We start from the raw sequence: 10,774 nt of genomic DNA on the forward strand, positions 1-10,774 counted from the left end.
ATAGCTTTGCTTGATTGACGGCTGTCCCCGTCCCTGGTGCCAGGGTTCTCAGCGAGAACTTGCTTCTAATGCTTATCAAGACTCAATTGCAGTTGAAGACTTCTCTCTTACTAGTTTAAAAATTCTTCGTTTTTAGCTTTCAACCTGCATTTAAGTGTGCGTCTGTTTGAGTTTATCCTGTGGGTAATCTTTTAGCCTCTTAGATATGCAAATTCATGTTTTCCACTAAATTTGGGAACTTTTCAACCATTATTTCTTCAAATATCCTTTCTTCCCTGTCTTCTCTTCTGGAACCCTCATGTTTATGTTGGTATGCATCATGATGACTTCACAGGTATCTGAGACTCTTCCTTTTCATTATTTTTTTGTTCCTTAACTTGGATAATAGGTTGACCTGTATATATTCAAGTTCATTGATTCTTTCTTCTACCTGTTCAAATCTACTCTTGAGCCTTCTTGTGAATTTTCCATTTCAGTTGTATTCAGTATTTCTGTTTAGTTTTTTTAAATACTTTTCCAGGCACGATGGCATACGCCTGTAATCCCAGCTGCAACGAAGACTGGGGCAAGAGCATCATGAGTTCAAGGCCAGCCTAGGCAATATAGCAAGGCACTGTCTCAAAATAAAAAATAGAAAGGGCTAAAGATATATTTCAGTTGCTCAGGGACCCTGGGTTACATCCCGAATACTGCAAAAATAAATCAATAAATGTAATTCCTATCTCTTTATTGACATTCTCTATTTAGTGAGACCATCCTCACATTTTCTTTTAGTTATTTGAACATTTTTAGCTGATTTAAAGTCTTTCTTAGGTAAATTCAACATCTAGGGTTCCTTAGACAGTTTTTATTGATTTGTGTGTGTGCACATACCTGTACATACGTGCACAAACGTGTGCATGTGGACCATACTTCCTTGTTTTTCTTAAATATTTTTAGGTGTATTTGCACACAATATCTTTATTTTATTTATTTTTTTATGTGGTGCTGAGGATCCAACCTAGAGCCTCACATGTGCTAGGCAAGCGCCCTACCGCTGAGCTGCAACCCCAGCCCCCATACTTCCCTGTTTTTAATGCATGCTTATGACTTCTTATTTGAAACTGAACATTTTATTTTATTTGTCTGCAGCACTGGGGATTGAACTCAGGGCCTTGTGCATGCTCGGTGTGTGCTGTACCACTGAGTTACTTCCTTAACCCCCAAATTGGACATTTTAAAAATGCATTGCAGTTTGTCAGCTCTGTAAACCAAACCACCCTACCTTGCTCTTGTTGCTGCTTATTATTATCATTGCTCAATGATGTTTTTGGAGTAATTTGGTAAAATCTATTTTTTATTGTATGTGATCATTGAAGTCAGTGCTTAGCTGAGTGAGTCAGCTAATGAATGGACAGAAATTTCCTTATCATACCTTGTACCCATAAGCCTTCCAGTCTTTGCAGAGGAGTTCTGTGTTTGTGTTAGAATACACCTTCAAATCCAGGCCTGGTGGCGCACGCCCTGTAATCCCAGTGGCATAGGAGGATAGCGAGTTCAAAGCCAGCCACAGAAACTTAGAAAGGCCCTAAGCTACTCAGCAAGACCCTATCTCAAAATAAAAAATAAAAAAGGCTGGGGATGTGGCTTAGTGGATAAACACCCCTGGGTTTCATCCCTGGTGGAAGGAAGGAAGGAAGGAAGGAAGGGAGGGAGGGAGGGAGGAAGGAAAGAAGGAAGGAAGGAAGGAAGGAAGGAAGGAAGGAAGGAAGGAAGGAAGGAAGGAAGGAGAAAGAAAGAAAAAGGAAAGAAAAGAATACACCTTCAAGCCAGGGTAGTGGTACACACCTGTAATCCTGGCAACTCAGAGGTTGAAGCAAGAGGATCACAAGTTCATTGTCAGCCTCAGTGACTCAGTGAGACCCTGTCTGAAAATAAAATCAAACAAAAAGGGATAGAATGTAGCTCAGTGGCAGAGCACTTGCTTAGCATTGTGAGGCCCAGGGTTCCATTCCCAGCATTAAAAGCAAAAAGAACCCATGATATTAGGGCTGGTAGCTTACGTCTCCCCTCAGGCTTACTTGCTGCTTGAGCAGAGGTAAGAACAGGCCTTCCCAGGCCTTGCAACATGGGCGTCTAGGTTCCTAGGAATGTGTTAGAGCTTCTCCAAGCCCCCTATGGATATCTCATTTCCCAGTTTTTCCTTTTAGGTTTTTTTGAGTAGCTGGGATCACAGGCGCATGCTGCCAGGCCTGGCTGGTGCTGCTTTTCGGTCAGCTTCTTGTTGGCTTCTGACTGGCAACACCACCTCAGGCAGTTACAGTGTTCAACAGTTGGTGGTGCCTGGGGTTTGGTTTTGTCTGGTACTGGGGATTGAACCCGGGTGCTCTGAGATCACTGAGCTGTAACCCCAACCCTTTTGTTTTTTATTTTGAGACAGTCTTGTTGAGTTGCCCAGGCTGGCCTCAAACTCCTGATCCTCCTGCCTCAGCCTCCTGGGTATCTGGGATTACAAGCGTGCACCACCACACCCCCCTCTGTCAATGTTTTTGTCACATATCTGCCTGTCGGGCTGCTCATATAGAGTGAGCTCTTGAGTCTGGTGAAATGAAGATGGGCCCTGTGAAAGAGCTTTTCTTGGGGCCATCATACGGGTCCAACAGTGACAGTTGGGCTGGACATTCGGAGCTACAAACCTGTCTCCCCACCCTAGTGACTACTGCAAGGTACTGGCTGTCACAGCTAAGGCTGCAGGGCTCTGGAGCAGGGCAGGGGAGAGGAGGGCAGGCATTTCAGCAAGATTCAGCTATTTTACTTGAATAAATTGTCTTCAAATTGTTGCAAACCTTTAGTTTCCAGAGTTAACGAAAAACTTAATTTTGACAACTTGGGCCTGTGTTCTCATGCCAGTTGTGGATAAGTGGATTTTTGGAGATCTTACTCTGTCATTCCAGAAGCAGAGACTCCAGTTCACATTTAAGTGTTGTTTGACATCACAATAGCTTGTGTGTGTGTATGTGTGTGTGTGTGCATATATATATATATATATATATATATGTGTGTGTGTGTGTGTGTGTATGTACACACACACACAACTGCACTTTTAAAATATATTATATAAATAAAATAAATGTGTATTTATCACTGGCATGAAGACAACGGGTACCATCCTCTAGGACTTTTATTTCAAAAGCCCCCTTCCCTGCCTGGCATGCCAGGGACCCATCTCCCTGGGAGTGCAGTTGCACCCAGAGCAATGAGACCAGGCAAGGGCATGTGACTGTTGGCAGGAAGTTCCTAGTTCATCACTATTTGGGATCTTCACTCCTTGCTCCAAATTTTTAAACTACCTTCGTGAGGGATTCTGGGGATTTTTTTTTTTTTTTTTTTTTTTTTGGTGGTCTTATTTCCCATTCCTGTAAGACTTAAGTAAATACAAGCTTTGTAACCCAGCTGTATCCCATGCAGAAATGTCTGATTTATTTGCCTGGATGTGTTGCTTGGCAGGTATTTTTGTTACATAACCATTTAAAATGGACTTTCGTCTTGGACTTCCTAACCAGTGTGGGATCCAGCCCGGTGTCTGCTGACAGGCCAGCTCTTTCCAGCCATCCGTGGCCCATGAACTGCAGGCCAATTTAAACTTCCTTGTGTAGCTGAATTCAGTTAGGTAAACCCGGAATCAACAGAAACAGGCCTTATTTTAGCTAAAATGCACATAAAATGGTCATTTCAGTCCCTGCAGGAGGACAGGCTGCTGCTCTGAATTCCTTCTTGTCTGGGAGGCCGCATGAATGCCTGTCCTTGTGAAGCTGAGCGGGGTCCATGCTCGCCCTGGCCGGGGAGGTGGTGTGAGCAGCCCTGAGGAGGACCCTCTGCTGGGCCGCCAGGAGTTCTGGAGGGTTGTGTTCTTCAGGATGCACCCCACGGCTAAATCTGAGCTAGGAAAAAGGAGGGCAGGAGAGAACCTCTTGGCTTTTTAAATAGAATGTGCAGGCTCCTCTCCCCCAGCCAAGGGCAGGAAGGCCAGGAAGAGAGTTTCCTGGAGCCAAGGGGAGACCCTGTTGTTGCCCATAGCCTGGGCTCCGTGAAGTCTCAGCAGGCCTCGGGGCCCACCAGGTGGTAGCCAGGGAGGCTGTTGACAGGAGCAGGACAGCAGTCCCTGGGCCCTACCGCCTGCCTCTGAGGGAAGGTCAGTTTTGTGCCTAGGGCATTGCTGGACGAGAGGTGGCCCGTCACTCTTCTTGCCTTTGGCCATTTGTGAGTGTGTGGTGTTAGATGTTGGATGGTGTGTGGTGTCCGTGTTCTGATGGCCCCAGGAGAGCCCATTCTGAAGTCTGTGGCCATCCCCAGCTCTCCCCACAGCCTCACCACAGCAGGGCAGCTTTTCCTATCCTGAGGAGAGTGTGGCAAATGAGAGCCATGGAGGGACACCGGGAAGTGGCCTGCCCACCGACAGCTGACCCCACCAGCTTCGGGAGGGATTGCTGTACGTGGACTTCCAGGGGACACCGCAGGGACTTTGCAGATGTGGGGAAGGCCCTACCCTGGACTATTGCAGTCTGACTTTTGATCTAGTTTATATGTTGTTCTCCCTGCAGCCTGGAAAAGGAAATGTGGCTGTGCCTTCTGCGCCCTAGAGCAGAGCCTGGTCCTCATCGTGGGCCTAGAACCCGGGCTCTGTCTGTCACTAGCTTTGTCTGAAGCAGAGACGGGTGGGAGCTCCGGCTGGTTCATTCGCAGTGGACAAGACAGGAGGGAGGCTTCCCCGGCTTGCTGTCCGGGGGATCTTGAGTGCAGGCTACTGTAACAAACCACCTTAGAGTAGACAGCAGATCACAACAGAATCACACTTCTCACGGTGCTGGAGGTGGGCAGTCAAGGTCAAGGTGCCAGCAGCATTCTCAGTGTCCAGTGAGACCCCTCCCTGGCTCCTAGGCGGTGCCTCCTGCTGGGTGTTCACATGGTGAAAGGGCAGAGAGGCTGGTGCTTTAGAGGGCATTCATGAAAGGGCCACTCTCATCACCCGGTCACTCACCACAAGCCCTGCTTCCTAACGCCACCACCCTGGGGTTAAGTTTCAACGTATGAATCTGGAGAGGGACAAACATTCAGGCCACAACATGGGGACAGAGCTGCATTACCTGCCACAGGAATGTGGCTGGAGAGGTGGGAGACTTGGGGTTCAGTCCTGCAGACCCTGGGGAAGGAGGATTTGGATTTTGGAGGGTTTGTGGGCCTCTGGCTAATCCAGGGTTGGGATTAAGGGTCCAAATTCCTTCCTGTCCCTGGAGTCCATGAACCTCCTTATGAAATATGCTGATGGGGTCCCGGGTTTCAGCCTTTGCTGCCGAAGCAAGTAGAACTATGTCCTTCTTAGTTACAAAACTCGTCAAAAGACCACACTGTTTGAAAGCAGCCTCCTAGGCGTCCTGGTGACTGCGCTCATGGCACACGGCTGACCTTTCTGACTGAATTGAGCAGCAGCACCCTAACAAAGTCATCTTCTTGCTTCAAGATGACTGGCAGAAAAAAGCTGCCCGAGATGCAAAGTGGACTTTTGAAGAGAGGAAAGTATCTGCTTGGTGACAGCTGGTGGCTGTCCCTGTGCCCCAGGGTGGGGCAGCCCCTCCCCCAGCAAGGCAGGGTGACCGACCCCAGCTGATGCTCAGAGGGCAGGTAGATACTCAGCGTGCTGGTGTCACCCCGTCACAAGCACTGTCAGTGGGTGGCTGGCTGGAAACAACAGAGGTGTAGTCCCCAAGTCCTGGAGGTAGAATCTGAATCACGGCGTCGACAGGGCCAGTGTCCCTCTGCTGGCTCCCAGGGTGGTCCTTCCTTACCACTTCCTCGCCTCTGTGGAACACCAGCAGCCTTGGTGTTCCTGGGCTAGGAGAGCAGGATTCCCGTCTCTGCCCCCGCCTTCCCTGGGTATCTGTGTCTCTCTCTGGTAAGGACACTGAAGACAGCAGCCATTGAACTCAGGGCCACCCTAATCCAGCGTGGCCTCATTTTAACCAGGTGCATCTGCAGAGACCTTGTTTCCACACACTCGCACTCACAGGTGTCATGTTGGAACTTGAACAGATCCTTGGGGAACACAGTTCAACCGTCAACGTGAGGCCTGATGTGCTCCCAAGGCAGGTGTCTGGGGGAGAGCAGCGCTCTGCCCGAGGGCCACCGTGATGCTGGGAAGGCCAGTGCAGCCTTTGATTCGGGTCATCTTGGCATTTCTTTTTTGGAGGGCTAAAGCAGGCATAGAAGCTGAAGGCATGCTACTCTTCCATCCATCGGGGGGTATGATCAGTGATGGAGGGAACCCCCCATTTCATTTTCCCCTTTCTGGCCTGATTGAGTCAGGATAGCTAGCAACCCTAAAACCTCCGCCATGTACAACAGAGGACCAGGTTTTGCTCACCCCCGGTGAGTCACCAGCAGGTCACTGATCCTTCGGGCATGGAGGACAGGGCAGCCCCACAACGGAGGAGCCAGCTGCTGTATGACAGAGGAGGGGACTGTGGGGATTCTGACACCGGCAACAGGTTAACTTGGCCTGGGAGAGACTTGCACTACCTCTTAACCAGGGCTGGTCCCCCCCTCTGCATCCACCCAAGGGGGCAGAAGGGCCTGCCCGTCACAGTCCCAGAGCAGGGAGAGTGTGGATCCTCACTGCTGTGGGGCGGCAGGTGCTGGAGCTCCTCTGTGAGCTCGCAGACAGGAGGCCTGCCCTCTGGAGCTGCTGAGACCCAGAAGGAAGCTCTAGGCGCAGACAAGAGAGCTCCAGGTGAGACCCACTGTCTCAGTCGGCTTTCTCCCTGCTGTGACTTAAAGACCCGACCATAACCTGCAGAGGAGGAAGAGTTTATTGAGGGCTCATGGTTTCAGAGGTCTCAGTCCATAGAAGGCCGGCTCCATTCCTCAGGGCTGGCGGTGAGGCCGAACATCATGGCAGGAGAGTGTGGCAGAGGGAAGCAGCTCACATGATGATCAGGAAGCAGAGAGACTCCACTCGCCAGATACAAATATGTACCCCAAAGCCACGCCCCATGCCCACCTCCTCCTGCCACACCCCACCTGCCTTCAATGACCACTCAATTCCATCAGGTGATTAATGCACTGATTGGATTAAGGTTCTCACGGCCCAATCATTTCTCCTCTGAACCTTCTTGCACTGTCTCAAGTGTGAGATTTTTGGGGACACCTCACATCCAAACCCTAACACCTGCATTATCTCACATAACAGGAAACCCAGGAAGAGACCCTGGAGGATTTCAGCCGGGAACCCAGCTCTGTTTTCCTGGGCTTTGCCTTTCACCAGGAGTCTTTCCCTCTCCCAGCTTCCCTCCTTGTCAAGAAAAATGGCTTCCAGCATTCTCATTGGTGGAAAAGAAAGAGACTGTTCCAGTCACGCTGTGAGGAGGCAGCCCTTCCCTCCTCTCCACCCATAGGATCACCCTAGGAACACTGTTCACGGCTGCTCTGTTCTGGGTCTCTACCACCCTTTGGCCTAGGATGATTCACAGTGGTTGCCGCCCCAGCCCCTCCTCACACCTGGAGATTGGGATGTGGGTTGTTGCCTCCCCCTAGGATACAGGATGGAAATGGGGAGTGTATCAGTAAGCTACAGCTGCCATAACAAATACCATACACCTGGTGATACAAACAACAGAAAATAGGTTCTCTCACAATGCTGGGCCCTAGACGTCTAAGATCAAGGGGTTGGCAGGGCTAGTTTCCCCTGAGGCTTCTCCTTGGCTCACAGATGGCTGTCTTCTCCGTCTCTCTGTGGTCTTCCCTGTGTGTTTATGTCCTAACCCCTTCTTACATGGGCACCAGACATTTTGGATTAGTGTCCACCCTAAATGCCTTATCTTAATTACTCTTTAAAGACCCTGTCTCCACACACAGGAACACTCCGAGGCACCGGGGAATAAGACTTCAACATGTGAATTTGAGGGTAAGCTCGAGAGGGGCCTTAGCCAATCAGACTTCCTTTGAGAAGGTGGGAAATGGAATCGGATACTAGTTGGGTGACACCAGGGTCCAAGATATTGGGAAAAAGTGTTTATGATAATTTTAGATAGTGAAAAGTACCTTCAAAGAAAATGAGACAGGGTAAGGTAATTAAGAGAGATTGGAGGGGGTGGGCAGCATTGGCAAGGGTGGGTGGGGTGGCCTCTATGAAGAGGGACACTTGAGCCCCCAGCCAAAAAGTTAAAAATAAAAAAAAACAAGATCAAGGAGAATGTAAAATATATGCTGACATTTATCATTTGTCTATGTATACACTTTAAAATAGAAGTGTATATGGGGAAATTATTTACAGCAAGAGGAGGAAATGGATGGAAGGGGCTCGGTTAGAAGGCGGACTTCTCTGGATGCTCCTTATTTTGTGGACTTGACCTTGGAACAATGTAACAGCTTGCTTAATTATAAGACAAAATTAAAATTACAAGCCATTTCTAAAATTATTCAGCAAAATGAAGTGAAACTATCCTGATTGTAATTTGGGACATAACCACAGAGAGGGGAACTATCCCAAGTGATATAAAAACAGCAAGTTGAGGGGCCGAGGCTGTGGCTCAGTGGTAGAGTGCTTGCCTAGCATGTGTGAAGCCTTGGGTTCGATCCTCAGTACCACATAAAAATAAATAAATAAAACAAAGGTATTGTGTACAACTACAGCTAAAAAAAAAAAATCACAAAAGAAGCATTTTAACTGTCTTCAGTAATCATGTTTGCAGGATGTCATTGATGACATTGTCATTCAGAAGATTTTTTTAAATTTACAAATTATTTTGGTGATATTGAAAGGTTTTGTTGTATTAAAAAAACAGTTGTGAATTGAATTGGAAGAATCAGCATTAACTTACATAGTGTTTTGTCTTTCAAAAGTACTAATAAAATATATTTCTCAGCTGTACACAGTGAAGCCAAAAGACCTGCACCAGAACAAAGATCTTGACCTCTGTCTCCCATTCCCTTCCAGAAGGAACCAGGGATTTGTGGAAAGCAGTGGCTGATTTCAGGGCCCAGACAGGAAATACGGGATATGTGCTGGAAACATCTTTTCCTACAAAATAACTGGGAAACAAGCAAGACGAGTAGGGTCCTGTCAAAAGGAATCAGCCAACTTAGAGCAGCTCTTCAGAGCAGAAGATGGGACAATATGGGCAACAGGAAGGACCACAGCAGCCGAGCTCTGAGCACACGAATTCACGGTGACTTAAGAAGACAGCTGCCCTGGTCCCCTTGCAAAGATGCTGGGGAATCACCTCGTTTTGAAAATTGGAAAATAAAGGGGAGATCAAAAGTTTGTCCTGCCCTTCTCATACAAATCATATCTCAGGGTAACCACAGAATTGGTGAAAGGAAGTCCCTCCTCACAAATCACGTCAGCTAATAAATGAGGAAAGTAGCACTAGAACATCACTGGACCCTAAAGTAAGGGCTGCGCAATAATTCTTAAGGCTGATGACATCAGAAAGAGGGACAGTGGGTGCCTCCTGCTGGAAGGACCTGTTGCCACCAATGAAATGGGTTTGACACATCTAAGCTCACTTGGATCTAGTTAGATCTCTAGGTATAACCACTGGTTTATACAAAACAGAGAACATGTTAAAAGACACTGTAAGACACATTCTAGAAAACCCAGACTGAGGAGTCTACAGAAGGGACAATCCAGTGGTCTCCTCTCTAACTATCCATGCTGCAGTGTGAGAACCCTGCTACAGACTGAAGGACACCTAATTCAAGCAAAGAAAAAACAACCTGAATCACTCGGAAATGTGAAGAATGATTATTTGAAGGGGTGGAGCAACCATTATTTTTTATTTATTTATTTTTTTGTGTGGTGCTGGGGATTAGAACCCCCAGGGCCTTGCGCATGCGAGGCCAAGTTCTCTACCAACTGAGCTATATCCCAGCCCCCGTTATTCATTTTTTAGATATGAATGGTATTGAGGTTATTTTTAAAGTCCTTATCTTTCAGAGACATGTGCTGAAAACTACAGATGAAATGAACTGATGTCTAGGATCATACTTCAAAATCGTCCCGAGTTGGGGTGAGAGGTCACGCGTTGACTGTCAAAGCTGGTGATTGACACATGGCATGCATTATACTACTCTCTCTGCTTTTTTATGTGTTTGCAAGTTTATGTAAATGTTTTAAAGTTCAACCCAGAGGATATGAAACTTACCAGCAGGAAAGAGGTGAAAATTAACATCCGTTAATGGCTGGCTACCCTGGCCGGCCTGGACTGAAGCCAGGGAGGATGGAGCGGTAGGTTTCCACTGGGGAGAGTGAGGAGAGGTGTGCTGCTGCAGTTTGGATCTGCCTGTCCTCAAAGTCCATGTGCTCAAGACTTGGTCCCAAACTTGGCACTCTATTGGGAGTTGGTGGAAGCTAAAGATGCAGGACCTAATGAGGAGGTTGTATATCACTGGGGACATGCCCTGGAAGAGGATGTGGGCTCTGGTCCCCTGCCCTTCTTGATTCCTGGCTCTGCTGTGACATGCACTGCTGCCATGGTTTGCTGCCTCGATCGCCACAGGCCCAGAACAATGGAGTGATCTGGACTAAAACCTCCAAAACCAAAATAAGCCAAAAAAACAAAAATGAGCCAAAATAATCCCTTTCTGCTTACCACTTGATTTTGTTACAGTAATGAAAAGCTGACTAGCCCAGCACGAAGAACAAGACATTGCCTGAGGGAAAGTCTCAGCTATTATCCATGAGCCCCAAGCAGTCAGGCATTCATATTTGGGTGCTATGGAGTCTGGGGCTTAGCATGTG

Source organism: Marmota flaviventris, chromosome 14, assembly GCF_047511675.1.
Source record: "Marmota flaviventris isolate mMarFla1 chromosome 14, mMarFla1.hap1, whole genome shotgun sequence".
NCBI lineage: Eukaryota > Metazoa > Chordata > Mammalia > Rodentia > Sciuridae > Marmota > Marmota flaviventris.